The 6,742-nt window shown below is 36.0% G+C and overlaps 1 pseudogene; it reads left to right on the forward strand.

Annotated features, from left to right (window-relative positions):
• The first annotated feature begins 1,114 nt into the window (after positions 1 to 1,114).
• LOC103608131 lies at positions 1,115 to 2,131 on the forward strand (annotated as a pseudogene).
• The last annotated feature ends 4,611 nt before the right edge of the window (positions 2,132 to 6,742 follow it).

Consider the following 6,742-nt stretch of genomic DNA (forward strand, 5'->3'; position numbering starts at 1 on the left):
ACCCTCGGGCGGGAGCGCCGCCGTGCTTCCCAAGTGGCGCACTATCCAGTGCGCCACCGGGACGGCCCCATTCAGCAAATCTTTGAGAACCAATTTTCACGTTTTGGAAAGGTTCAGCCTTATAAATAGTTTTAGTCCATTTTGTGTTGCTATAACAGAAATACCTGAGACTGGGTAATTTGTTAAGAAAAGAGCTTTATTTGGCTTATGATTCTGGGACAGCTGCATTTGGCATGGGCCTCAGGCTGCTTCTACTCATGGCGGAAAGTGGCAGGCAGCTGCCGGGTACAAGCAGATCACATGGCAAGAGGAAGCAAGAGAGAGGAAATGAGAGAGAGAGAAGGTGCCAGGGTCTTCTTAAGCAATGAGCTTTCACGGGAACTAACAGAGCAAGAACTCACTCATTAATTCCCCCTCCTCCAGGGAGAGCATTAATCCATTCATTAATCCATTCACTGATTGAGTCATGGGGAATTTCCATGTGCGTTTTGGAGGGGACAATACATCCAAACTCCATCATAAATCAAGTCTAATTTGTTCTATGTTTAAAAAAAAAAAATAAGGACCTACTTTTCATATTCCTTAGTCACTTAGTGAATTATGGTGGAGATTTTTCTACCCTCCTAGTTGTAGAAGTATCAAACAATTTTATTTTCTATCTTTGATATGCTTTTAGGACTGGATTACTGTGTGAGGTTTTTAAACAAAATAACATAATTGACATCAAATATTACTTTAAAGTTGCCTATATAAAACGAAGTATCAAGAAAATCTTAAACAGGGCTGGCTAGTTAGGTCAGTTGGTTACATCATGGTGCCAATAACACTGAGGTTAAGGGTGTGGATTTCCATACCAACCAGCTGCCCCCACAAAAAAATCTTAAACACAGTGAGCAGTGATTCAAGTTATAGATTAAATTCTATAGTGGGATGAACCTGTATAGGTGAGATAACTTAATATGTCTTCCATAGACCCTGGTAACAATGAGTAATAGAATTTTTAGCCACAACATATTCTTAAGAGAAGGGTTTGTTCCATCTTAATACCTTGTTGTTATCTCTTTTCTTATTATTGAAGGCTTCTGTTTTGGAAAATCTAAGGCTAGCTGTATGATCTCAACTTGGATTTACTTCAATTACACTTCCTGTGGCAGGCAGATCCAGTAACATTTGACATTGTATTTTGAATTTTGCAAGATCACGTCATTCGGGGTCATTGGCTTTGGTCTCAGCGGATGGAGATGAGGTTGTCCCTAGTCAGAGTACCAGCAGAGAATCTGAAAGAAATGATACTCACAGAAGTTTGTTTTCCACGGAGGCTGATGATACAGACACAGAAAATGAGAGAAGAGATGAGGCAGGAGCATCTGGTGGTGTTGTAGCTCCTTTGCCCCCCAAAACCCTCCCACAACAGCAGTAGAAGCAGCAATAGGAGAATGTGGAAGCTCCTCAACTCAGACTACTCGAGGTGGTCATGCAGATAATGGAAGGGATGTGACAAGTGTGGAACACCCAAGTGTGAGCCCAGCAAGTCACCAGCTTAAAAGCGCACTAAGTCGTGTGACTCGGGGGCTGCGTTGGGTACGTTTTACATTAGGGCGATCAAGCTCTCCAGAGTCCTTTGAGACAACTTGATAATGGGGTAAATGGAAGAGAAGAAGATGATGATGTTGAAATGCTAATTCCAGTTGCTGAAGGAGCTTCAGACTTTGATGTGAATGACTGCTCCAGACCTCTTCTTGATCTTGCCTCAGATCAAGGACAAGGGTTTAGACAACAATATAATGCAACAAACCCTGGAGTAAGGCCAAGTAATCGAGATGGCCCCTGTGAGCGCTGTGGAATTGTCCACACTGCCCAGATACCACACACTTGCTTAGAAGCAACAATGAAAAATGAAATGAGTGATGATGAGGCTTTGTTACTTTGTTAGGTACAAATCACATAAGGGAGATTGTGTACAGGTTGGAGCAATATCCATTCATTTTTTTGTAACTTTACAATTAAACTAGTTTTAGTTTAAAAAGAAAAAAGATGCAGGGTGATTTCTTATTATAGGTTAGCCCACATGGTTAAATTAAACAACTTGTAACTCTATGAACTTAGAGTTTACTATTTTAGCAGCTAAAAATGCATTATATATTCATATTGTTCAATAATGTTCTTTCATTTGTTACTAATTGTTTTTATCCTGGTACTGTAGTTCACGGTAGAAACATGGCTGCTGAAACTCATTTGACTGTCATTTTATCTATCCTATGTTAAAAGTTTGTTTGTACAAAATAGTACCTCCTTTTAATTGAAACTTTTATGTTTTTAACAAACATCTTATAACTTAATATACTAGATATTAGGTTGTTAATATACAAAAAAAAAACCTTATATTTACCTGTGTTTTTGTTTGTATAACAATTTGTCTATTATTGGATTTTATCATAATATGAACTTGTCAAAGGGAAAAAAACTTTCTCTAAAAATTTTTCTTTTATGTTTTAATGCAGTGATGTAAAATTTAGGTAGAATTAGATATATTAATGGCAATAACAAAACTCTTTTATAGATTTTCTAATGTTGACTTTAATACTCTAATATGGTACAAACCAAATGGTAAAATCCCAAGTCATTTCTTTTTTCATCTTCATTTAAAGACATCATTAAGCAGATGAAGATATTCTACTATGCATTAAATCTTGATCTTTATAAAATATGTACAAAAGTTGTTATGCTTGTATTGGACTCTAGGGATTTGCACTAAAATCATATCAAGGTCTCAGATGAGTTTAGTGCACAAGCACTATCACTGTAAATACTATTTTTTGCTACCACAATGACTATATATTTCCATAGCTTTTACGGGGGATGGGGAAGGCATTTTTTATTACAACTTGAAAATACTGTGCTGATTTCATATTTATTATTTGTATTTAAGGCTGCAGTATTGTAAGAGTGATTTTTGTCAATATATTTTATTCATGGGGGTATCATGCTACAATCTTGAAGAAAAGCAAATTAAGAAATCATTCAGATCACCCCTCTTTTTTAGGTAGAATGAATTGCAAAATCCAGCGTATTTTTTTTATTGTCAATTCCTATTTATTTATTCTTCAGGTGTCTGTTTTCGTAGCTTAATGATTGAGTATGAAATATGTATTTGTGTGTGATTATTGCTATTCATTAAATTTTAAATACTTTGCTGAATGTCATTTTAAAGCATGTTTGAGGTCTTGTGTGTGTGTCATGTTTTGCTGTCAGGAAAAACTGACTAAAATGATTTAATATGTATCAAAAATTAAAATGATTTTTTTTCTATTGTCTTGAGGTACTTTTTAAATCAAAGTTGTTTTTTTTATTTTTTTGAACTTTCTTGTATGTCGGAGACCAGCTCCGCAGGATTCGTTGGACCTGAACCAGGTTGTGTGGATCCGGTGAAAAGGAAGAGACGGACCACAGATGTCTAGTGCAAGTGTGGACAACGACCACAAAAATCTTGCTTTATTTATATTTTTTACTTAACCTTTTACATGATGACTAACCTTTTAATCAAAACATTTATTATTTCGTCTATATAGAAAAAGAAAAAACAAAATGTTACAAAGCAATTATGTTGTGATAAAAGCACCCACTCATGCATCAATAGTTCACCCTAAAGTCTGTGGCTTGTGGCCAGGAAACTATACAATAGCAGCATGCTTGGCATTAAAGCATCAGACTTTGATCTGAATCACAATTCTTGACCTTTTAAACTTACACATAAACTTATATTCTAAATTCTTATTAAATCTTACTTATACTTATATATAACAATTTAATGTTTTGTATTTTATATTTATTATTCTAATTTATAACCAAAATCACAATACTTACAACATGATTTTATATAATGAAACTTGATTATAACGTTCTATTATATTTTTACTACTATTAAAAACAATTATGCTATAAACTAATCTAAACAAAATCTATTAATATCAAAAACATTTTTATATATTTTTACTATTTTACCTATTCATCTTTATAGTAAAACTTTTTATTTTTTTACCAATTGACTCTGGGAACAGTACAAGGAACAAAGTGAAAGATTAAATGATCCTACTCAAGCTAAAAAAACACTAGATCATTCTTATTATTACTAAAGAAAGAACATGTTCTTGGTAAATCAAGTGAAACTGTGGGAGTGGGGAGAAACAAAGAAATCTGTAACTGGTTGATGATCAATTAGTTATAAATGTTACTGCACCCAGACCCACCGTCCCTGGGGGAATGTAGATAGAAATCTAACATAACTTCATTCCACACATACAAAAGCATGACCACAGCCACAATGGGTTAATGCAAATATCACTAAGAAGGAAGATTAATAACAAAATTAAATAGAGTCAACCCGTACTGGGAACATGCATCAAAAACACCCTTAGTACTGACAATGCCTTTTTAAATAAACCAATTAGTTTTGATTTATTATTAACATGTCCCTCGAGAAACCCGGGGCCCTTGGAATCCTCCAAAGGACATGCTAGTATGGCCTTGAGAAACTCCGGGGCCCTTCGAATTCCCCAAAGCCACACTAAGCCAAAAGTTAGGGCTTTAATTCTGAAAAGTGTTGTCAAGCAACCAAAGGTGAACGAACAAGAAGTTCCCATGGAGCCGTGCCGCACATACGAGACCTCTTGCAGCCTGCTGAACAAGGGGCATCATTCTCAGGCTCCCATGCCGTTCCCTATAGCAGGATGGCTCATGGCATCTCCCCCTTTTTTTATTTTTTAATTGAAGAATGTGAAGCTCTTGGCGAATGGAACTAAGGGCAGTGATTATATGTTTGAAAAATATTGGTGCAAAAAATAAAATAATAATTACTATAACCAAAATAATTCCTAAATTGATTATAAAAGACCAAAATGTTTTTCGTGAAATAAATTTTTGTATATATTGAATAGCTTGATTGGCAACATCGCCAGCAGAATAAAGTTGTAAATGGGATTGAGAAATAGCTGTAATTTGTGAATGCAACTGTCGAATACTAAAGGAAATGGAGGAACTATTCCAAATTCCCCTCAAGTGTGCTTTCACATCATCCCATGCAATGTCAGAGCCATTGTATGGCAGGGGCGTCACACAAATCCATTTATATTGATTGTGGCAAGCAGTGAAAAATCTAACCTTTAAATTTTGAATTTGATTACCCATATACAATACAGCTTCTTCTAAAGCATTGATTTTTCCTACAAGATCTTTATCTATCTGTTCCTGAGTAAGTAATGTTAAACTAATATTTTGGGAAAGAGAATTATCATGCTCAGCAGTATGAACCTATTGAACTAAAGCTGTGGTTGAAGTAGCACCAGAACCAATTATAGATATTAAAGCAGTTATACCTAATATTAACGTGGCAACAAAACGTTTGGGCCTAGATAAAGCATCTGAAATAACCTGTAAAGCATACAAGCCAGGATCTGAATACCAAGGAATGGTTAAATTAACAGGCAAAAGTACATAAGGAGGTTGTCAAAGGATAACATACGTTCCAGGAGGCATAGTATTATTAATACAATTAGTAACAACACAATATGTACAACTAATATTATATACAGAATTATTATGGGCAATAGATAAAGATCCCTTAAGTCCTTTAACCAAAATAAGAAAGGGGGAAGATACACATGCACGTGTTTGAGGGTCTGACAAACATGGTAGTATTTGTTGAAGCAAACAAATTGTATAAATGTCGCTGAGGAATGGGGTGAGATGTGGGTAAAAAAAAAAAAAAAAAAAAAAAAAAAAAGTTGGAGAAACCCATCCAGGAGAAAACCAATGATCAATGACTATATCTCTAGGAATAAAATTATCAAGCCATCCAAATTGGGAAGCATGGGAATTAAGATAACCACGATGGTTAAAACCAGGAGTAGAAATAGACCAATCATAAACATAACCGGAACTATTAAAAGGAGAATAATAAACAGTTTTGTTTGGAAAGCCACCTAAAATCCATTTAGGATATCCTGCGTTAGAAGACACAGAATCCCACATATGATTACAAGCAGAGCAGCTTTACAGGGAGGAATAAAAGAAGGAGCTCTGAAAGAAGGGTGGATAGTAAACCGAGAAGAATCAGGATCGTCAGCGACAGAAACGAAAGTTAAAGTCCAAAGTTGTCGAGTTTGAAATTTTGAAACACCTTCATAAGGAGAATCGGCCAATAAAGTGCGATAAGACAAAGAAACACAACCTGGCAAAGGAGGAACCCCAAGAGTAGAATAACAAATAGGCAATGAATCAGCGTGACCATAATAATCAAAAGGCTGAGAAGTTTTATGCTTTACAAAAGAATCCTGATCTCCGCCTAATAAAGGGGGATCGGAAGTAAAAATTTTACCTCTTTATAGTCCCAAGTGGCTGGATGTATTAAAGGCGGATCAGGAACATAAGTCCAATATTGCTGAGTGGAAACAGGGCAACAAAAGGATGCCTGTGCAGTTCATAGCGCGAGCATAGCAATGTAAAGATCTCCAGGAGTTAGGGGTAGTTGTTCTAAAACGACTAAATTTTCAGCAGTCTCGATAAGTGTCGTAATTTGTCTCCAAGTCGGCAAGTCTTGTTGAACAAAGTCACGATTAAATGAAGAACTCTGAGCAGCAGCGCCAGCACCAGGATCCTCTTGTGAAGACAAGGCAATGGTAGAAGATGAAGCAGGCGTGGAGCCCCCAGGACTCACCCGAAGAGCTCTATTAATCCAGTCTCTACG

This window comes from Galeopterus variegatus, unplaced genomic scaffold (assembly GCF_000696425.1).
Source record: "Galeopterus variegatus unplaced genomic scaffold, G_variegatus-3.0.2 Scaffold8041, whole genome shotgun sequence".
Lineage (NCBI taxonomy): Eukaryota > Metazoa > Chordata > Mammalia > Dermoptera > Cynocephalidae > Galeopterus > Galeopterus variegatus.